The sequence below is a fragment of the Cryptomeria japonica genome, chromosome 2, assembly GCF_030272615.1.
Source record: "Cryptomeria japonica chromosome 2, Sugi_1.0, whole genome shotgun sequence".
Lineage (NCBI taxonomy): Eukaryota > Viridiplantae > Streptophyta > Pinopsida > Cupressales > Cupressaceae > Cryptomeria > Cryptomeria japonica.
Window position 1 is genome coordinate 16,709,065 of NC_081406.1, and position 24,973 is coordinate 16,734,037.

Genomic DNA, 24,973 nt, shown 5'->3' on the forward strand with positions numbered 1-24,973 from the left:
TATGTAGGATCCTCAACTAAATGGTTGACGATGTCTGTAGTCAATGACCTGTTCCCACCAAGGGTGACAACATCACATAGGGACTATTCCTGAAATCAACACCATCAATTGAGCATCATAAGCATTACTACATTTGTAAGTTGATAAACAATAAATACATACGTATCATAAGCATCAGAAGCATCACATGATGTGTCATCATATATGTAATTGAGAATCATAATTAGCATCACATATCATGTGTCATCATAAACATGTAATCCATCACATATGTATCATAAATCACCATCCATCACATAGGCAATAAACAATCGCCATCATGATCATGATCATGATCATGATCATCATCATCATGATCATGATGATCATCATCATCATTCTCCATCATCATCACCATCATCACCATCACCATCACCATCACCATCACCATCACCATCACCATCACGTATCATAAGCATCAGAAGCATCACATGATGTGTCATCATATATGTAATTGAGCATCACAATTAGCATCACATATCATGTGTCATCATAAACATGTAATCCATCACATATGTATCATAAATCACCATCCATCACATAGGCAATAAACAATCACCATCATGATCATGATCATGATCATCATCATCATCAATGTCTTCGCCATCATCATCATCACCATCACCATCACCATCACCATCACCATCACCATCACCATCACCATCATCATCATCCTCTTCTTCTTCTTCTTGTTCTTCTTCATCGTCATTGAGAAACTGTTGATCATGATCATCATCCATTTCATCTTCCACTTCTTCGGTATCTTCTTTTTCAGTATCTTCTTCTTCCATCACATTATACTTTATCGGCCTTCCTCTTGGATCATGTCTAACAACAAATGACCAACCCAGTTTATGTGGAACCTCTGAGTAAAATACTTGCTCACATTGGCTTGGAAGAACATAGGGCTCATCCCCAACTGGTTCAAATGACCTTGTATTTAGCATTATAAAACCATTATCATGTTCAATAACAGTTCTATTAGGATCATTTTTATTCAATCGTAGCCTGTACCATTTGATGATGAACAAAACTAATTTGAAGGAATTAAAGTCGCACTTAAGTATATCATCCAAAATGCCATAGTATCGATTTTGAGAATGTTGAGGATGAATGTCATTTCTCGATGAAATATTTGTCACCTCAAAGACTGCAGTGATGCCAGAATCACAAGTTTTCTTTGTGTCATCCAACTTTTTTATGTGAAATTTATGACCATTGCAACACATAGCGTTGTGGTGTTTGACCCGCGATATGTCAAACATGTAAAATTTATTGCATTGTGAGTTGATAAACATATGGGTGATTAATAAATTTATACATACCTATTTATCTCTTAAACCATATGCTAAATCAATTTCCCTTTGCGTAACATTGGAATCTCCATTACGATGTGCTTCTTTAACCAATGAAGCCACACCTTCCCATGTTAATGTGCATCCAGAATGTTGACAACATTCAATCCATACCATCATCCAATCAAGATTGTTTGCAATATACAAATGTAGTGCATCTCGCTCTTGACCAACTGTACAAAAAATAAATAGACGTCTTACAATCAATTTATTTTGAAGATTAAGAATTAATTAAATACAATAAAATCTTATAATTACCTCTCACTTTCCTCAATCTACCTTTCCCCGTCAAGTACTCCCCTTCGAATTTGTTAATGGTGTTGGGATCCCAAATGCGATCCACATGGATCTTTGCTGCAAACTTAGGAAGATATTCAAAATGTACACCATAGTCTGGTATACCATATATCCCTCCACCATAGAACCCTTAGGATGTGCTCTTTGTCAAACCAAAGCCTTCAAAAATTTCAAGTGCCTCTCAACCATCCACATTGACCTAGTGTGTACAGGTCCACACAATTCAATCTCCTCAACTTGGTGTATGAGGTAGTGTTCTTGTGCATTGAAAAAAGTTGGAGGTAGACACTTTTGCATTTCACACATTAAATGAGGAATTTTTCTCTTCCAATATTTTATATCATCTTTATGGATTTCTTTGCATGACAACCACCTACAAGGTATTCAAGATGCAAAAAAATATATTACATAACAAGTAAAACAAATTGCAAATATAGTATCTATACAACAAACTAAACAAATATCACTACTTACCTCATGTATTTTCCAAGATCATATATGACTTGCTTGACATTATTGTCGAAGTCGTTTGGGAGATATAGAGGTAGAACGTACTGCAACAATTATAAAATTATCTTTTCATTTTTTTGTAACATAATGAAAAGTACATGTACGCGCAGTACTTAAATACATACTAAAAACATAAGAACATGAATTACCTTAATGAAGGTATGCCAATCATGCATTTTCATCCCTGGCACAAATTCACTTTTCTTTGATATGAGATTGTTTATGTTCGCAACAAATCCTGTGGGAAATCCAATTTTTCGTATGACTTCTTTTATAGCATTGCTTTGCTAGTCTATTAATAACCGAGGAAGCTCACTTATATTAATCTGGTCTCCATGGCTATTTGATTGAATGACATTTATCATTGTATGATTGGAATCCTAAATGTCACTACATATTTTGACAATTTTTTCTTTGTCACGCCTTCCATCCAATATTTTCCATACTGTCTCTGTTATATTCTTTCCAATATGCATACTATCAAACAAATGAACAATTTGTAACTACTCGTAGTAGGGCAACCTACTAAATTGTTGGGGATAACTTTTTATTCCCTTAGGAAGGTGGTCATTTATGCCTTCACGACCTTCATGATCATCAATCACATCATCAGTAAACAAAACAAAATAGAAAAGATGTTTTATGACAAACCAATAGATGGAATGACATTACCTTGACGATTAATTCTATTATATTCCAACTTCCATCGGTGAGGTGTCATTCTTCATGGCTTTGATGTATTCTCTTCTTTCCCATTGAAAAGATGTTTTTTAGTATTTTGATACTTATGATTTTTGTGGAGAAAGTGCCTATACTCATCAAACACCTGCTTTCGTAAACTTTTTGAATGACAAGATTTCATCTTTGGACCACAAACAAGACATGCAAATTTTCCATTTGTTTGAAGACCTATAAGATAATGTATATTTGGATTAAATATGATAATTTTTTGAATTATAATGTTCATGCACAACTTAAACACTATAACATACCACAAAAATGTGTTAGCCCCTGGGCATCGTGTATTGTCCATAGAAGCATTGCATGGAATTGAAATTGCCTTTGTCCTATTGGTCTAGAGATGTCATAAATAGTGACACCATTCTGTAACTCCAGCAACTTGTCGATAAGAGGCTCGATATATACATTCATATCTTTAACTTGGTACTTACCTAATTGAATGAACAAAAACATTACATAATTTTTATGACCATTTTACTGCAATATTTACAATTAAATTTAGATGACTATATTTAAATTATAAAATACCTGGAACAATCATTGCCAATATTATGTGCTCCCTCTTTATTGACATCCATGGAGGAATGTTATTGTTGATAACAAAAATAGGCCACAGTGAGTAAACAGATCTCATCTCTCCAAATGGATTGACACCATCCACTGCCAATGAAAGCCTGCGATTACGAGGTTCTTCTTTAAAGTGTGGCCACTTTTCCTCTATGTCCATAAATGCTGAACCATCCAAAGACACTTGAATAATGTCATCTTGACTTCTATTGCATGCATGGCAATCCATAAATTGTGCCAAGCTAGTGCACTTGAATAATCATTGCATATGTGGAATAATGGGAATATAGCGAAGAAACTTGCGAGGAACCCTTTTTGTTATTTGATCTGTTCGATATCTACTGATATGACATTCAAGGCATTCGGTTCAAAATTCATGTTGTTTGTGATATATAATATGATCATTGGGACAAGCATCTATTGCTTGATACTCCATTCCAATATCTTTCATAACGTCAGATAATTCTCAGTATGAGCGAGGTAGAATATTTGATGGTGGTAACAAAAACTCACCTATCAATCTACAGTGAAAAAATATAATTTATTATAATAAAGAATATTAATGGTACAACATGATTTATAGTTTATTATGACATATATGACATACCTTAACATACGTGACATTGTTATGTTGGATAAACCATTCATAACCTTCAAGTTCACCAACAACAATACAATAGAGAGAAGAGTTTCTTGTGAGCCTTCGTAAAGGGCCTCATATGCCTTCTCAAGTAGAGGGACATCATGAACAACATCAAGGTCATCTTCATTATCATGATCAACCGCGCGAGTACTAAATGAGTCATGGATCAATGTATTTGTACCATCATCTTCAATTGTTTTTTCTGTCTCATGATCATCATCTTCCATGGGATCATTATCTTCAACTTTGATATTCACACCTCCATGTTCGTCCACTTCGAAAACCATATTCTCAGGGTTGTGTTGATCCATACCATGTGCTCCGAGGTGCTCGATCTATATAAAATTGATAGGAACAAATAAACCATGATCATGATCTCATCATCACGTGATTTATTATGTATATAAATTGTCGCCACGATATACTGAAAAAATTACCTATGGATGATAATCATGTCCACCTTCAATGTGACCATGCAGCCTACAATGTTTCTTCACTATTTTGATTAGAAGTCTTCTAGTCTTTAACCCCTTACAAATTTTGCATGGACAATAACATTTTCCATCATCTTTTCTTTTCAAGTTAGACCACAATCTAGCAATTGTCTCCTTATTTTGTTGTTCGTTGATATTGTCTGGCATGGTCTTTCTTCACAGGCAAGAAAATAGAAATTATCATCATTGAACAGAGCATCTTATTGAATTTAGATTTCTAGTTTTCTTATTTTGCATATAAGCTCGCCCAAATATTTTACAGTTATTTTTCATCAAGATTCCCTCAGGAGCTAGCAGATCCTGCTTCCATACTTTAATTCTGTTTTCTCAAAGGACAATCCTAAAAATCCATGCATTGCAAACAACTTCTTACACCTTTCTTGGTTGTGGTGGCGTCATAGAGAGTTTACATCAATAAATGAAGAACAGACCAATGCTTTTAATGCAACAGTAGAAGTCTATCTCTTATTCAATATCTCTAGTGAAACTCCCATGATCTTTTGTTGGAGTAGAATTTGTTATATTCTAGAAAGGGTCTTGTCCTTTGTTGATGTGATATTCATCTACCTCAAGAAATAACTGTTCTTTTCTCCAACAAGAAGTGGAACTAAATGAAGATCTAGTACCATGAAATGAATCCTCAAAAGGATTATTATAGTTAGTTTTGGTAGATAATGATCTGGGTAAAATACTAATGTGGCTTTAGGAAACATTATGTACTAGCTTAGCATACTCTAACAACTTTGGTGTGATATGCTACATCCAATTAAGTCTCCATCGGTATCTCTATTGTGTTTATGGATTGGGAATCAATATACTCTTTTTATACATAGATTTTACTTTCAACTGAGGAGGTTTGTATGTACTTACTTATCTTTCGATTGTATTCCTATTTCAAGAATTTCTTCTATCAACAAATCATTTGTTGTAAGTTGTACAAGTGGAAGCTTGAACATGCCTTCCATGCTAGCCTTGTTGATACGTTCAACACCATCTTGTGCAACAAATCTTTAGAACTCCACTATTTCATTAAAGAGTGAGTAGTAGGGACAATCTAGGACACTTACAGAGGTTTTGCAAGAGAGATAAATAGACCTAAATATTATGGCTTAATAATGATCAATAGGTAAATAGATAAGAAACTCTCAATATCAAAATGACTTTCTCAATTGTCTTTACTAGAAATGGATAGATTTGCTAATAATGGCTTTATGACTGTATGTCAACTTTAGATTCAATCCAAGAAGAGCTAGAACTAATATGCACTATCTAGATTTATGATCTCTATAATATAACAATCCCATGATTATGTTTCCACGCATCTATACCACAACACAAACATCATGCTAGTGTTTAGCCATAGCAATTGATATCCTAATTATAGAATGTAAAATATGCATATAACTATGAATAAAGATTAAGAAAAACAAAGAAAGATGCTTATTGCAAACATAAATGACTAATGGACAAGAATTGAATTCATTGTAGATAGTTTGGAATATCAAATTCACTTATTTGTGTGCATTTACTAACTCATGTACTTGTGGCCAACCATTTATCTCTTTCATAAATTAAACACTTATTAATAACATTAAATGGCTGAGTAATTATGTTTTAGTTGAAATTGAAAATAAAATATTTTATTTCAGGACAACTCACACTATTCCCTATCATATTTTAGACTCTTGGTTTTGTTAGTAGTGGTTTGATGTCTTTGGAGCTGATCATTGCATTTCTTTAGTTACGTTTGCTAGCGTACTCCCAGCCTATGCCAAAATGGGAGCTTTGGAACAGGGTATGGACATCCATCAAAGCATAAAAGATAGAGGAATTTTGTCAGATGTAGTTGCAACTGCACAAAATGGATTTGTTGAGAAGGCTTTAGAAACTTTCAAGCAAATTCAATTGGCAGGTGTAAAGCCAAATTCCATGACCATTGCTACTATCCTCCCTACCTGTGCCAAAATGGGAGATTTGGAATAGGGTATGGACATTCATCGAAGCATAAAGGATAGAGAAATTTTGTTAGATGTTGTAGTTGTAACTGCCCTGGTAGACATGTATGCAAAATGTGGAAGCATAGACAAGGCACGTGAACTGTTTGATAGAATGCCTAAAAGAAATGTTGTCTTGTGGACTGCAACGATTGCTGGAAATGCAGAAAATGGATTTGTTGAAAAGGCTTTAGACACTTTCAAGCAAATGAAATTGGAAGGCATAAATCCAAATTCCACAACCTTTGCCAGCATCTTCCCTGCTTGTGCAAAAATGGGAGCTTTGGAACAGGGTATGGACATCCATCAAAGCATAACGAATAGAGGAATTTTGTTAGGTGTTGTACTTGCAAATCCCCTGCTTGACATGAATGCAAAATGTGGAAACATGGACAAGGCTCGTGAATTGTTTGATATGATGCCGCAAAGAGATGTGATCTCATGTGAATAATCAACACACGTGTATACGGGAGGAAGGGATTGTTGCTACAAAATTGAATGCTCACTCCTCAATCACAGTTGTATGGTTTTATGAGGTTAAACTAGGACAATTAGCTACCACATGTATATTTTTTGCAACATGAAATTAAAAACTAGGGCAATTTGAATCTACCTCCTGCGCGGGATTGCCTTCTATGCAGGTTTGATGTTCTTAGGGGCTGAATTCGCCACAGATGCCTACGTGGGATTGCAATTCACAAAGGAATTCCTCGCTCTTTTTTTATTTTATAATGGCCTCTGTCGTTGGAATTACGACGAACTTGAGCACTTTTTTGAAAAAAATAAAATTCTCATTGCTAATGCCTTCTTCGTCTAAACCAAATGGGAAATTTCTGTCAGAATTATGATAAATGCGGGCATTTTTTCAAAAAAAATCAAATTTGGCCACAATATACCTTCTCTGTCGGAAACCTCAGTCAGTAATCTAGTCCAAATGTATTAGTGGCTCCTGTCCTTGTCTGTGTCCCTATCCTGGACCCTAGTGGTACTCATGTTCATCACATAGTGGTGCTTATCTTATCCTATCCTAGCCTAGTGGTATCTATGTCCATCACTTGGTGCTTCTCATCAGACTCTATCCTAGTTCTTATGTTTATCACATGGCACTGCATCCTAGTGTATATGTTTATCACATTGCACTATATCATATTTTGCTAAATTACTCATTGGATTTTATCAATTCAATGACTTGTCCTACACTTAACTTAGTAAACCTAACTGTTTTAGGGCACCTATTGAGTGAATCCTCCCAGCAAATTATCCAATTGGCAATATATGTTTATCACAAAATTGTCAATTCTAGCCTTGTTTTCATTTTATCTTTCCTAGGGCACCTATTTGAGTGAATCCTTTCAACAACTTATCCAATTGATAACATATGTTTGTAGATTGCAAAATTCATCTTTAAAAAAGTATTCAATTAGGAGCAAAGGGAAATCATGAATCCCTATCTAATGAAAGAATTCCAACAAACTAACAATGAAATAACACAATAACAACCAAAATAGGGTTTACAAATGAAATCAATTAAAAACTCCCTATTCTGTGACTGTGTATAACTTCCATTGCTCTTCTCTTCTCTGTGATATGATGCTTCTCAGATATTGCATTGGCAACCTACAAATGACACAAAGATTCAAAGTTCGTGATTGTTGAAAATGGAGTTTGAATGCTCAATTTATAGATTTTTGAAGAAGATTGATTGAAAGGTGGAACGGATTGATCAAGAGGTGGGACTCAGGTGAGCTCACATGAAAATTGATAGTTGAACTATTGATTTAGAGGTGAAACAAAATAGATTGAATATATTAATTGAGCTAACTGATTGAGAAAAAGCTAACTGAGGGAATGAAAAGGATGATTGGAGGATAATTGATTGATGACAAAGAAAGCTTTATTTAGGAAAAGCTAACTAAAAGATGGAAATAGAGATTGGAGAGATAATTGAATTAATTGATTAATTGATTTAATTAATTAATTTAGCACGTGCTTGCACTTTAACTTACATTTTCAATTTAATCTTTGCATGAAATTTATTCAAATAATTGAATTAAATTTAATTTAGCATTCGAATATATTTAGAACTTGACCTTGATTTTCAATTTGAGTTTTGAAATCATGCACATGCAACTAGAAGAATTAATTAGTTAATTAAATAATTTAAAGAAACTATTTAATTATTTAGAAATAGAATAATTCATGAAATTAAATGAAATTAGAAATTAGGGATTTGGAAATAGAATTAGAAGAAATAATTAGTTAATTAAATAATTTAAAGAAACTATTTAATTATTTAGAAATGGATTTTGTATACACCTAAAAATGATTTGAAGATAATTAATTAAATAAGAAATTATTAAATTAATCTCTCCTTCCCAATTTAATTGAATTCACTAAGCAATTTGATTAAATTTCCCCTTTCATCTACTTATTAATAAATCTAAGGATTTATTTAATAGGTTCATTTCATCCCCTTTAATTAATTAATTCAAATTGATTAATTTCCCCCATCAAATCATTTCTTCTAAATCCCTAATTAATTAAAACAAATCAAATTAATGAGTTGTTGAAATTAATTAGCCTTTTCCTATTATTTGAATTTCTAAATTCAAATTCTCCTAACTTCTACCACTCCTAAACCTAACCATTCCTAAACTTAACCCATTCTACCTACCACATGTTCCCTTTCATCCAACATCTTCTAGAACCTTGTGACACTTGTCACTAAGTGTTCTCTTTCATCTAATTCCTTCTAGAATCCTCTTGACACTTGTCACCATAGAGATGACAGATGTTCCCTTTAAACCAACCCCTTTGCCATCCTCCTCCAATTTAACCATTGATATCTTCAAATTAATCTTGACCGTTGATTCTTGCCACCTCACCCCTAGCCTTGGAAAATCCTATAAATAAACCTCATTTTGGAGCACAAATAGTCCTAATTTCATATGATTTTTTCATATCATTTTTGATTCATCTCATTTGCATTCAAGCATTGTTACTATAGGCATCTAGCTTCTAGTTTATCATTCTCAGTATCATGCTCAATTGTAGCTTAATTGCATCTTCATTCTAGCTTATTTTCTAGAATAATCATGAAATCATATAGCTTAATCACGCTATTGTTTCTTGATCATGCATCTTCATCATTCAAATCCTCCATCTAACTGTAGTCAAGTCACTGGAATTTGCATAACAAGATCTAAGAGCAAAATTCATACTCGCATTTACTAGGAGGCAATAAGTCGATTAGCTATGGTTTTACATTTCATTGTTTTAATTCACTAACCATTGCTTGTAATGATTTATTGAGTGCATTGTGTTTGTAGGTATAGGTACACTTCAATAGAGCATGACCTTTTGGTGCCCACCATGGGGCCGAAATCATCACTTTTGGCCACTTAATCTTCAACAAACTTCATCTCTGTCTGGCTCTGGTTCAGATATTTGTACGAGTTGCCTTTCCAGATCGTACAAACTTCCTTTCAACCTAGGACGACACCTCATCCTGACTTGTACTAGGTATAATTATGTGTCGTACAAGCTTCTTTGTTTCAAATTCTTTATACTAGGTCTAAAGCTGTGTCGTATGAGTCCATTTCTTGCAAATTCTTTACTCGTACTAATCATAATTCTGTGTCGTACGAGCTGGTTTTGGCTTGTGTCAGAGATCTAAATTTGTGTTGTACTAACTAGAAATTTGTGTCGTACGAGTCTCTGCTTTTGTGATTTTTGATAAACTGCATGTTAGGGTTTTTTGATTTTAATTTTAATTTCACTAATGCTAACCCAGACTCGTTTGTGAGATTGTTGGCAACCTAACTCTTTTTTGCAGAACTCTTGTCAAAGATACACTTGTCAAAGACAAATTCAAAACACAATCATGACTACTAATGGATTTATTTTGCAGGTTACCTATGAATCTGACTAAACTTTGTGTATTCTTTAAGATTTCTAGGCACACTTCAATTTGGGCTTAAATAAATGAACAACTATCATGTCTTATGTGTCTTTGATGATAGGCGAGAATGCTCTCACCTTTCTTAGGTGATCAGAAAGCTAGACTCATCTTTTTCTTTCATTAGTGCATCTCTTTAGCAGGCCTGCCCTCCCAAGGAGTTACTAACTCTTAGCCCTTAAGGCTGGTGAGAGGGGAACAACCTAAGTGGGAATGGCTAACACTAAGTAATACAACCCACTATAAAATAAATGTGTTTTTGATGAAAATCAAAGCAACGATAGTGCTCAGGAATAGCTCTCCTCCATACCTTTGGGTATATTAAACCTTGGTTTTCAAGGCTAGGAGACCTCTTAATTGAGTTTATACCCCGACGCACTGAATGGATCCCTTACTAGTGCTGGTTAAAATAGAAGCTACCCAATTCACCTCTGAAAGGGTGATAATCTTTGTGCAAGAGAGATAGTAACTCTCCCAAGACACTTGCCATATTGTGCCCCCATTAGCATTTGGAGTCGGATAATACGACGTTGAGAATCCATTGCGTGAGACTCAGTGGCCATATTCTGATTAGCTATTGGGTGTGTACTTAAGTCAACAAGCAAAGGTTTTCATTCTTAGCCAACTTCCTTAGGGTTTAGCTTGATTGAGAGTCATTTATCACATCATGTGTTTGCTGTGTATTCATCCCTAAATTGACAAATCAGACATCCAAAAATTGGAAGACATAAGCAAAACATTAAAATTCAGTTAACAAAAATTCAACCAAACAAACTTTTTTATCTGTCTGGTTATCTGTCGTATGAGTTAGGATCTTTGTCATACGAGCCTATTTGCATAAAATCCTGGGTTGTGCTACACAACATTCTGTGTCATACGAGTCAGCTATTTTATCGTATGGGTTAGAAAAGTGTGTCATACGAGCCTCTGCTTTTTATATGAAAAAATCTGTTATGTCGTATAACTCTGTATCTTGTGTCATCCTAAGATGAATCTTATGTCGCACGAAACTCTGCATTTGTCAATCCAGAGCGGTGTCCTGCATGCATGTTTCAGATTTATCATTTCCGCCTGATCAATTTGCAGTAAGCATAAACACTTGTTATCTGTCAATCTGTGCTTAGATTGTCTGCTTGGTTCACTTGGTCAAGTTATCATCCATCAAAATCAAACTTTAGAAAATATACACCTCAAATTTTCAAGTGATCACCCCCAACAAGTTCAAAAATCTAAACATCTCAAAGTGCATTATCACCCTCTTTGATAAACTGATCACTCAAACATAGTTTCTCATCAAGATCAATCATCCTTTATCATGAAACTGAAACATTTGGTTAGGATAATCTTGTCCCACATCATAGGATATATCGTTCCTACTGGACTTGGTTCTTATCAAATCATCACCATTGCACTCCTAAACCAAAGATCAAAAAAATTGCAAACTTTTGAACACTTGAATTATCTTTTAGTGTCATATCACTCTATTGCCTTGAAATTGACTATTGATCACTTACCCAAAACAACCTTTTGGACAATCGAATCCTAAGCAAAATAACACACTTGTATGCCCGTTCTAACTAGAGCTCAGAAACAAAGGATCATAGAGACTAAAATCGAAACATTAGAGCATATAACCATGGAACACGAAGATGAAATACAAGTTGAAGGAGAAATAACAAAACAAAACATCAGAGATATCAAGAAAGATCCCCAATTTGACAAATTTATGTAGAGATTGTTGGAGGAAGAAAAAGAAAAATACTTTCTAATGCTAGCCCAATCTGGTGCTACTTCCCCAAGATTTTGATGTGAATAAATTGACACAAATGAAAATTGACCCTCCTCCTAATAACAAACAATATGAGGACATCTTTGGTCTCCGCATGAATGACACATCAATTCCCAATAACACCAAAACCAATGAAGAAACTGGTATACCTAGAAGAGATGAAGTAGAAATCCTAAATAACATTCAATTCAAAGAGGATATAAGAAGAGATAAAGATGAAACTAGAAGAGATCCTAATCCTCCTAGAATGAAAAATCATGTTCATGCAAGAACAAATCATGTTGATAATACTATCATGGCTCTCACATGACAACTGCAACCAATGCAAACATAAATCCAAGAGATGCAAACACGAAATGTTAGAAGATACTCACTTTAAGAAATCTGTCCTTATCCTTTCGACAGAAATCTAAACATGATACCATTTCCTATTGTTACTACTTATCAAGTTGCCATTAGTTTTATGTTCAAAGTTATTCTATATACTCTAGTCGGTTACTACTACCGAAATATTCAGTCGGTATGAACCATCCAGTTGGTTACAGAAGAAAGTAGCCACGGAGCGTAGTATACACTGAGCTATCTACCGAGAAGCAAAGATGACACACCAAGTGAAATATGTTACCAGATTCATTGAACCTAGACATACATATGAAAACATGTTACAAGATCAAGGCACATAGAACCGCTATCACATTGGAAATTGCACTTAAAGATTGTGTATGATTTTGAGGTCACTAACCAATGAAATATTTTGCATGGTTATTCATTCGATAAAACATGTTTGTAAGATCGAAGCAATGAATGGATCACCATCATAAGAGATCTATTTATACAACATGGATTTAGATCAGATATATACATGTAGCATGACAGAAAGGAAGATATAGAAATATATGAAGCAAGACATGTGAAAGCATTAAGTGTTATGACTGTTACAGAGACACAGAGGTCACCGAGAAGGATTTCAGAGAATAGTCAAAGAACAGAGTAAATAGAAGAGTTTACCGAGTTACTATATGGGTTATCGAGGTATGCTATAAGCAAGGTAATCTTATTTTGAGCACATAGAATCTGCTATAACATTCCAGATGTAAAGTTGCAGATATTTGTAATGATTTTATTGTAATATTTTGAAGTTGTAAGAGAAACCTTTAATAGGGTAAAAGACTCTAATCAAGTCTATAAATTGTAAAGGCTCTAACCAGGTGCAACACTTAGATGAAGTGTTGTAAAATCCTTTAGCAAGGTAGATCTAAAAGATCTTGATACTCCTAACAGGGTAAGTTATCAGAAATAGCTAAACATGTAGCTCTAACCAAGCACTCTTTATAATTGCAGTAGTGAAGTTGTGGGTGCCATCCCCATCACAGTTTTTCTCTCTAACCAAGAGTTTCTGCATAACCAAAATATATGTGTTATGGAGTGAATCAAGTATGATTGTTATCTATTTGTTTTAGCTTTATATTATGTTACTGCACTATTTGGTTTATGAATAACAGTAAAGTTATTGTTGAAGAAAAGTTTTGGAGTACTGATTCACCCCTCCCCTCTCAGTACATTAGCTTTCCATATTGGGCCTAACAATTGGTATCAGAGCTTCAATCTTGGAAAAAGGTTTAACTGCCTAAAGAGAAAGATCTTATCAATGGAAGGCTATAAACAATCTCAGAGGATTGTGTATCTGTAAGAAGAATTGGATCATGTTAATCAAGTGATTGTAGACATGCAAAGGCAAATGCAAAAATCTCTGAAAGTGAGAAGAAGATTATCTGATGATTTGCAGGACTCTCAAGAGTTAGTGGAACAAATTGAGACATCATCTGAGAACAGTATATCTGAAGAGACTGAAGAAATGATTGGAGTATTGAAAGAAAAGAACAAAGCACTAGCTGATCAACTAAAAGCAATGAAAAGAGAACATGAACATTTCAGCACATAGCTGACTAAAAATCTTGATGCATTAAGAACAACCGAGGATAAAGTAAGAGATCTAGAAAGAGAGAAACAACATCTTGAAGTCTTAGTATCTGATAAGAATGATGAAATCACAAGGTTGACTGGAATTCAACAAAACCTATTAGATCAACTAGGCAATGCACATCATGAAGCAAATCTAAAAGATGATGAGAATCAAACATTGAAACTTGAAGTATCAAGGTTGACCAATGAACTTGAAATAGAGAAGAAATCCAAACAAACACTGAAGAAGAGTTATGAAGCATCAAAGATGTTCGATGAGCAACTAAATACAAGATGACCCAACAAAGATACAGGAATCGGTTACAAATGAAAAGACTCTACCAAGAAGGGAATTCATACTACCGAGAGAGGAGAATCATCAAAGTAAGCTGGAAACAAGAAGAACATCAAAAGAAAGAAGCCTATTTTCAACTATTGTGGAAATCAAGGTCACACTGCCAACATGTGCCAAATCAGAAAAGGTAAGCAATCGAATGTCACTAAGTCCAATGGTTATTGTTACAATTGCAATAAATATGGTCATATGGAAATAGTACCGAGAAGTGTTGGTTTAAGCAAAAGAACTATATGTGGTCTGCACACTGAGTAAATGCTAGAGGTTACCAAACTCACACAAATCCTTACCAACAGTATTCTGCAGTACCATGGGATTACAATACAAGGATATGGTGTGAATGTTGTGGAAGATATGGACATATAAGTGCCAACTGCTTTATAAGGTTTGGAATGAACAACTGAAGATCATGGAGAAATCCTGTTATGGCATGTTTTCATTGTCACAAAGTTGGACACTTAGCCGGAGATTGCAGAGATCAACCTAGAAAAGACACTGAGGAAATAAAAGAAAAATTATAGATGATTTGGAAAAAGAAGGAAATTGTGTCAAATGAAGAAAGCACCTTACCTACGGACTTAGGTGCTCCTATTCCAAATTAATCGGTAAAAGTATGAAGGGACTGCATTCTCTCAGGGTTAAATCTTAATAGTTCCTATTTTATTATGTACTTAATTCAAAATCTACATAATTAAGATGTAATAGTAAGTTTGAAATTCTATCAAAGTCTTTTGAAGTACTTTATAGGAAACCTGTCAAGTCAGTGAATACAGGAAACCTGTCTAGTCGGTGAATGAAGGAAGTTTGGTTACTCAGTTAAAACGAAAAAAGGAAAGAAAGTTAAGTGGAACTGAGTGAATTTAATGTTTTTTGACCTAACCTATACGGAGCCCGATAAGGCATATTGTGTACTTAAAAGCATTTTCATGGTCATTTTTACTTACCAAGTTTTTGAGAGAGCAGAGCAAAGCGAATCTAAGGCGATCAAACCTCCTACAAAGCAAATTCAATGTATTTACATCAATCTCAACACATTGTTAAGCTGGTTTACCGATCTTATCAAGTTGCTATTATTTGCTAAGTGTGAAGCATCTGCCATTTGAAAATCTTGAAACCCTAAGGATCCTTTGTTAGCTTTTATTTGAAATCTACAATGGCACCTAAGATCCAAGATCCCATTGTTGTTAAGAATGTTGAGAAGCCATCGCTAAAATACACTTTTACTCCCAAAGTTGCATCTGAACTGGATGACAAAACCACTTTTTCACTCGTCCCAGATAGAGTGTTACTAGTCAAGGATGTGTGAGTCTTCACCAAATGTCGTGTTGAAGAACTTGGTCATGTTGAAATAAAAGACACCTATGATGAGCTGTGCACCGATGGTAAATTGAATAGCAAGTATGAACACATTAAGATCAAGGGATTAACTGAAGTCCTAACCTATCCCCATGTGTTCTAACCCCAGTGGGTCAAGTTTGTTCTGAGCAGAGTTCACGATGATTTCATGTGGCTAGAAGAGAAACCATTTAAGATTACCAAGGAAATCATTCATCTGATTACCGGTTACCCTATTTATGATCATGTTCGAGCTCAAAAGATGATATCACAGAAGGAATTGATCAGTTTAACCAGAGTGGAATCAGATTGCAGAGGATTGAAATTGAACAATGTCACTGATGAAGATTTAAAATTTGCCATTAGAGTAATAGGTTACTGTTTCTTCCAATCGGCAAGGGAAAATAGTGTACCCTGTGTAGCAGTAGATCTAGCATACAAAATTGTGAAAAAGGGAATGAAAATTGATCAATGTGAGGTGTTGCTGAAGAACCTGTTTGAAAATCTGAACACCATCAGGAACCCGAAGAAGAACAACTTAGCTAATACACTAAAGTTTGGATCATTACTTGTATGCATGTTTTTCTATTTAAAAAAATTCTTTCCATCAGTCGGTAAAGTTGTTTGGGAACTACACCGACCAATCACCCATCAGATCAATGACTTCATTAAGAAGCAAGGTGATAATTTTAATGATATTATGGATGATTACTTCAGTAAATTTCAAGAGAAAATGCATAACAGGTACCAGATTCCACCCCAGCTAGTGGAGAAATACAAAAATGATATATGTTTTGAAGTTGACACCGATTACTGTTATGTGAATGCTGTGGAACCAAGAACTCAATCTTTGTCACCTATGGGATACAAGATTGATTTTGACATCACACAATAGCAAATTGATGTATTTCTTACATTGCCAAGACATGCTACTGAGCTGAGGTATGGAACCTATGAAGAAGTGAAGGAAAAGGTAAATATGAGCATTGTAGTACCCAAAGCTACAAGAAAGGGTACAAAGATGATAAAGGCATTGTCACAGAAATTCAGAGAAGACTCTTCCTCCACACCTGTCAAAGGCACTTTAGCCATTACCGAAGAGGAATATGAAGCCCAAGAGGCAGCTATAACACTGAGCATTGAATTGCCTAAGGGTAAAGTGTTGAAAAGAAAGAAACTGGATTCATCAAAGGCCTCACTGACTCCTCAAACAAAGCGACCTAACAATAGAGCATCTGTAGCCTCACCGAGTAAGAAAACAAAAAGTGTTACTGTTCCCAAGGTAACAAAGACCTACAAAAAATCTACTCGGAGACTAATTTTGGCAAAAGAGTCTAGTGACACCGAATCCGAGGATGCAAGCAAATTTCAGATTGTCAAGAGCAAGAAGGTAAATGTACATAGTGTTGAAAATTTCTATGCTAATCTGAAAGAATATGGTGGATTTGGAGGATTTAGATATGTTAAGTCATCTGCACACTTCTAAAATTCCGGTTGGCTCCATTGGAACTATCTAAGTCACTTCCGAATAAACTTTATTTTCATATTGATAATATGTGGAAGTATGTAATGGACTCAGAGAAACAAATTAGAGAAAGAAGTCTGGTACATCTCTTTCCTGACATGTCAGTAGCTGAAATAAAAGAACATCTGACAACCTACAACTCAAAGTTTCTCATCAAACAAAGAGCCTTAACTGATGAATGGGTTGTATATTGAAGTAGATAATGAGACCAAAGCAAAGTGGTAGGAAAACATTAAAATCAAGGATGCCGGTGAGCAAGCTACAATTGAAATTGTTGATGTCACCGAGCAAGATCCTGATGTTACCGAGCAAGACCCTGCTGACACCATTCAAATAGATGAAGATATCATGGATACAGAGGCACCAGAATAGGAAATGATAGAAGGCAATGCATATGCAAAACTTGTATCCAGTGAATCAGTCTTGGAACAAGTTTAGCCTTATCCACTGGTCAAACAACCTGTCTCAACCGAAACCCCTCAGGATACGGATCAAGGCACCGAAGGTCACAAGTCTACAGTAGGAGAAGGTACTACTCAAGAACAGATGTCTCAAGCACCTTCTAGCACTGAAAATGTTGCAACTGAGACACTAAGTACTGAGACACCAAAGGACTCTACAAAGGCTAAAGGAACCGACCAAAGTGTTGCCTCTACCAAGCAACCTACCGAGGGTCATCAAGCCTCACAAGCCATTGTCTTAGTTCAATTGGTGAAAGGTAAAGAAAAGAAGATGAAAAAGCATAGTTTTAAAGTTGATTTGTCAAAACCAATAGTGTTGCCCAATGTAGACATATCAAAATTAAAGGGTCAAGAACTCATTGATTTCGATGAACTATGCAAAGTAAAGGCCGAACAAGAGAAGCAAATGGTGATTCAAAAGAAAAATAAGGTACTTTAGAAGGTGAAAGCACTCTTAATAGATATGGTACCTGAAGCTACAGTGTCAATAGATGCAACCATCCACATTCAACTGGATGAACTCCTAACAAAGATAGAAAAATATGGAGTAAATGCGTCGGAATATTTGAGCAAGCTAAAAGACAAATAGCTCACTGGAAAAATGATAGAAGAGGTACATAAAGCTATAGCTATTGGCAAAGTTAAACTTGTCAAATTAATTGTTGAGTTGACTCCTCAACTCAAGCTCATTCTTTATTTATTTCAGAAACTCTATACATTTTCTTTATTCATTAAAGACATCAAAAATAAAATAGTAGCAATTGAGAAAGAGATCACCGATCTCTCACATAAGTTGACCACAGAGCCAAATTCAGTTCAGAATTTTTATACAAAGCTACAAAAGCTCATGGCTCAACAATTGGACCTAAGAAATGAAGAACACAAGATTAGGATGGACATAATGACACTTCAGACATTATTCCTTCCTCATCTTTCATCTGTCCAAAAACAGATCAACCGAGCCACCTCCTTATCTACTACACAAGAGGGAAGCACTCTAAATGGCTTAATATCATTATTGGCTGATATTAAAGCACAAAATTCTTTAATGAACAATGTATAGGATGCCCTCTTTGTCACTCTCACTGAAGCACGAACCAAGTACAAATCCATTTTTGACCAGTTGCCTCCACCGAATGGTAATTAAGTTTTGCTGTTTATCAAAAAGGGGGAGTAATACAATATTGGGGGAGTGATATAGTATTCAAAGTATAGTATCAAACAAAAGGAGTATAGTATATAGGGGGAGTATACCGAGCAGAGAGAGTAGTGAACCGAGCAGTGCACAGAACAACATGCAAAATCAGAGTTTTGTACAGTATATCGATAAGGGGAGTATATCTAGATATATTATTTCATTAACTATTGTATATACTGTCAGTATAATCAATTTTGCAAGTATATAGATTATTGAGTTATAACTTCGAAAGTAGTTTTTGTCATTCATCTCAACTAATGTCAAAAGGGGAGATTGTTACTACTTATCAAGTTGCCATTAGTTTTATGTTCAAAGTTATTCTATATACTCTAATCAGTTACTACTACCGAAATATTCAGTCGGTATGAACAGTCTAGTCGGTTACGAAAGAAAGTAGTCACAGAGCGTAGTATACATCGAGTTGTCTACCAAGTATCATTCCATGTCTACCAAGCAACAAAGATGACACACCAAGTTGATATACACTGAGTGAAACATGTTACCAGATTCATTGAACCTAGACATTCATATGAAAATGTGTTACAAGAGCGAGGCACATAGAACCGCTATCACATTGGAAATTGCACTTAAAGATTGTGTATGATTTTGAGGTCATCTAACCAATGAAATATTTTGCATGGTTATTCATTCGATAAAACATGTTTGTAAGATCGAATCAATGAATGGATCACCGTCATAAGAGATCTATTTATACAACATGGATTTAGATTAGATATATACATGTAGCATGACAGAAAGGAAGATATAGAAATATATGAAGCAAGACATGTGAAAGCATTAAGTGTTATGACTGTTACAGAGACACAGAGGTCACCGAGAAGGATTTCAGAGAACAATCAAAGAACAAAGTAAACAGAAGGGTTTACTAAGTTACTATATGGGTTATCGAGGTATGCTACAAGCAAGGTAATCTTATTCTGAGCACATAGAATCTGCTATAACATTCTAGATGTAAAGTTGCAGATATTTGTAATGATTTTATTGTAATATTTTGAAGTTGTAAGAGAAACCTTTAACAGGGTAAAAGACTCTAATCAAGTCTATAAATTGTAAAGGCTCTAACCAGGTGCAACACTTAGATGAAGTGTTGTAAAATTCTTTAGCAAGGTAGATCTAATAGATCTTGATACTCCTAACAGGGCAAGCTATCAGAAATAGCTAAACATATAGCTCTAACCGAGCACTCTTTATTATTGCAGTAGTGAAGTTGTGGGTGCCATCCCCACTGCAGTTTTTCTCTCTAACCAAGAGTTTCTGCGTAACCAAAATATATGTGTTATGGAGTGAATCATGTATGATTGTTATCTATTTGTTTTAGCTTTATATTATGTTACTACACTATTTGGTTTATGCATAACAGTAAAGTTATTGTTGAAGAAAAGTTTTGGAGTACTGATTCACCCCTCCCCTCTCAGTACATTAGCTTTCCATATTGGGCTTAACACCTATAGGTTTTGAAACCCCGAGATACAAAAAATATGATGGAAGCACTGACCCTCAAGATCATATACAAGAATTTTGCACATTGAGTATGGAGTTTGCACACGAGGATACCTACTTAATGAGACTATTTCTGAAAAGCTTAACTGGACTAGCTATGGAATGGTTCTCCAAACTTACACCTGGAATAAGATCATTTTCAAAGTTGGTGGATAAGTTTGTTTCACAATATTCCTACAACATACAACATGAAGTAACCATGCTAGATCTATGTAACACTAAACAAAAAAGTGGAGAACCCTTCATGACATTCTTACAACGATGGAGATGCCTAGTATCGTGGTATCCTCGTACAGTGCTAGTGTATGAAAAAATAGACATATTCATGGACAACTTAACGATCAAATGAGTTATTACTTAAAAATGCAAGGAAATCAAATCTTTGGAAAAATGGTTGATAATGGAATCAAAATGGAGGAAGCCATGATAAAGAAAGGTGAGTTGAAAATATACAAAGAAGGAGTCCATCCTCCTAACAACAATAATAACAACAATCACAATTATAAACCAAAGTTTTGAAATAGAAATCGAAATGTCATCAACGATGGAATAGTAGATAACAACAATGTGAAACCAAAACAAGCAGTTTTCAATTTATCTACTCACTCAGCAGTAGTACAACAAAACAACAATCACCAAAGAGCAACTATCAAAACTTTCTTTTGAAGATAATTCACAAACATTGGTGAACCCCTTGGATCAGCACTAAAGACACTTCTCACAAAAAAATTGATCACTTTACCAGAAGAAAGGAACTACGAACCTCAAATCAAACCACCTTGGTGGAATGATAATCAATATTGTGATTTCCATCGAAACAAGGGACATCTCATAGATAATTGTCAAAAGTTGAAACATGTCAAACAAGACTTAATTGATAATGGCATAATAACTGTAGATGGTGTAATACCCTAAAAATGGTCATCTAAACCATGTGCCCCTAATCTCGAAAGCATTACCAAGGTCCTAACCAAAGGTAATTAAATGAATCTTGAGCACACAATTAATTCTTTAATCATCAAATGTCGTATGGAAAATTAATAACCCAATATTAATTAAATATTTATTTAATTAATTGATTATTTCAAGTAAATCATTTTAAATGGGAGGCCCTACCCTGACTTATCCTAGCATTTCAATATTTTTCATGTTGAGACTATTATGGATGCTTTATTTAATGCATTATGGATTTAGAACTTATATGATTTCATGATCTGGATAACATTGATATATATGGATGCTTTATTTATATGCTTTATGATATAAAACTCTATATGATTCTAGAATAGGATAAATTTGAGATGATATATGTCATTATTGGATTTGCAGGACTTTACTATGATGATAGAAATAGGATGCATGTTTTATGTATGGATTAAAATTATGAGAATTATGATAATTGCTTATGTGAGTTATTTGGATGTAAGATTTATTGAATTGTTTAAATGTTATATTGTATGCAGAGTGTTTGATGTGTATTCTTATTCACGTGTTTTATATTATATGAGGTTATTTGGAATTACTAATGTGTAATTGAGATGCGCAGGAAAATTATCCATGTGACCATGGAAATATTATGGAGAACCAAACCTAGACCTATATATGTTCGTAAAACCAGGGTTTGTCTATTTGGAGAGACAACACCCCGTTTGTATCGTATTTTATTTGTGAAAGTAAATGTGCATGTGTGTTAAATTGAATTTTGTTAATTTGTGTAAATCTAACAAGAGACAAAATTTCATGTGTAATTTTGTAAAAGTATTTTTATTGTGTCACTTGACACATGTGTTGATTTATGTTTTGATTTTTGAATTGTCTCTTGGAGGGAGTTGTTTAACCATAGCTTTTTCAATTAATTTAATGTGGTTCTATATTTTTCTATGGTAGAAAATCTTTGGGGTGGTCAACTTAGGTTTTACCCGAAAATTAACTTCAGATGGGTTTAAAAAGGGTTAAATGAACTCCTAGGGGTAGTTTAAAGGTGTTTCCTAAAGCCCATAAGGTATACCTAAGGGTTAGGAGTAATTTTAGGCATGTGACAACTCCCATGTGGCTTTTTAGTCACCCTAAAAAGTGAGTTTTCTAAGATGTGCGAAAATTGAACTTAGAAGGCATCATCTAGGTTAGTTAACTTTCCTTTTTGATGAGAGATCTCTTTGGATTTTTTTCTGATTTTTCCTTTTTCAATTTTAGAAACCTGTGAGAACTCTCACTGAGGTCTTCTTAGGCAAGAATGAGAGATTTTGTGGGTAATCACCCACTCTCCATTTTTGGAGACAAGACAATTTTGAAAGAAAAGATAGATTTGGTTTTAGGAAATTGGCTAAGTGTAGAGAAAGGAGGATTGTGGAATTGGGCTGCTCATCCTCAACTAGATCTAGCATACCTTTGGGTAGTTGAAGGTTAGTTAAACTTTCCTTTGTATTGTTTTCTTTCATGTTGCATGTTATTTTGGAAATGTTGTTTGTGTGGAAAAAGTTGTTCTCTTGCATTTTAGTTTGTGAAAATTATTACGTGTTATGTCTTTGTTTTCTTGTATGCATTTTGTGTTTTGGGTGTAACCAAGACCTGCTACTCTTGGGAGAGAGGATGTTCTTGTGGGTGGTAGAAGTATGACAGCCCTTGAGTGAGAGGCTCTCGTTAGGAGAGTGATCTCAAGGGATATTTATGTGACCCTTGTTGCATGGCTTGTTTATGCACTTGGGGGCCATAAGGAGGGAAATAAGGCATGAATGCCTTGGGGGACATAAGGATGCGGGGATTATTATACTTAAGATATATCTTGTTTGCCATGAGGTGGCTATGTGTTTTACCAAACTTGCAGTCTCCTCAGGGTATTTGGTCCACTACCACCCGTATAAAGACATCACATTTTGTGGTGCAGTGTAGCCTTGGTTGGGAATATGTTTGTGATTGTTTTCCCTTGTTTGTTTTGTTTGCATGTGTGTTACTTGTCTAGGGCTTGGTTCTCCAAGCTCGAGGGTGGTTACTAGTTAGCCTTGGCTGGGAGGTGAGCACTCCATGGTCATAGCCTATGATTTATTTGTAGGTTGTTGGAAGAAAGAAATAGGACAAGTAGAAGTGGCTGGAGTTATTTGATGCAGAAAAATATTTGTAAATGTAATTATTATTCTTTAAAAGTCCTCATTTATTAGAAATGAGAGACCTATTTGTAAAGTGACGATAGTGTCTTTTAAATGCACTTTAAAGAAATGAAATATTTTATTATGCTATACTGCAGAAATGAAATGAATATTTCTGGATTAGTTCCTAAAGTTCTGAAAAATAATATCTGATGTGTATATGAAAATTTGAAAAGCAAGAAATTTACTTTATTCTTTATGCATTTAAAATGAAATAAAATAGGAAAGGAATGAAATAGCTTCGCATGCATGTAGTAGGCTGGAAATAAAATCTAAAATTTAGATCTGTATATGGAAGTGCATATTTAGTTTTATTTAAAACTATCATTTATTTAATTGTAGAAAATAAAATCTAAAAAAATATTATAGTCATCTCTAAGGATTCATTTTAATATTTTCTAGATTTAAATAGTTGTTGTTTGAACTTATTTACTTATGTCAAAAATTAATTACTTGCAAAAAATAAATCTAAGGATTAAATGAATTATCTGATTTTAGTTTTAGCTGCAAGGCATTTAAAATAAAAGGAAATATATGTACATGGATTTTTAAAACTGATGACTTTAACTTATTTGTTAAAATGGTATTAAAATAAAAAAATATCAGCATAGATTTTCATAAAAAAAAAATATATGCCCTAGATTTAATACACAGTTAAAATATATTTATATATATATATATATAAATTTATATACATTTGTATATGTTTAAATGAATTCATTTTTTTTCTAAAAACATACTTATTTATATAATATATATATAAATATTATATATATATATATATATATATATATATATATATATATATATATATATATATATATAAATATTATATATATATATATATAAATATTATATATATATATATATATATAAATATTATATATATATATATATATATATAAATATTATATATATATATATATATATATATATATAAATATTATATATATATATATATAAATATTATATATATATATATATAAATATTATATATATATATATAAATATTATATATATATATATATAAATATTATATATATATATATATTATATTTTTAATAAACAAAAATAATATTTAATCTA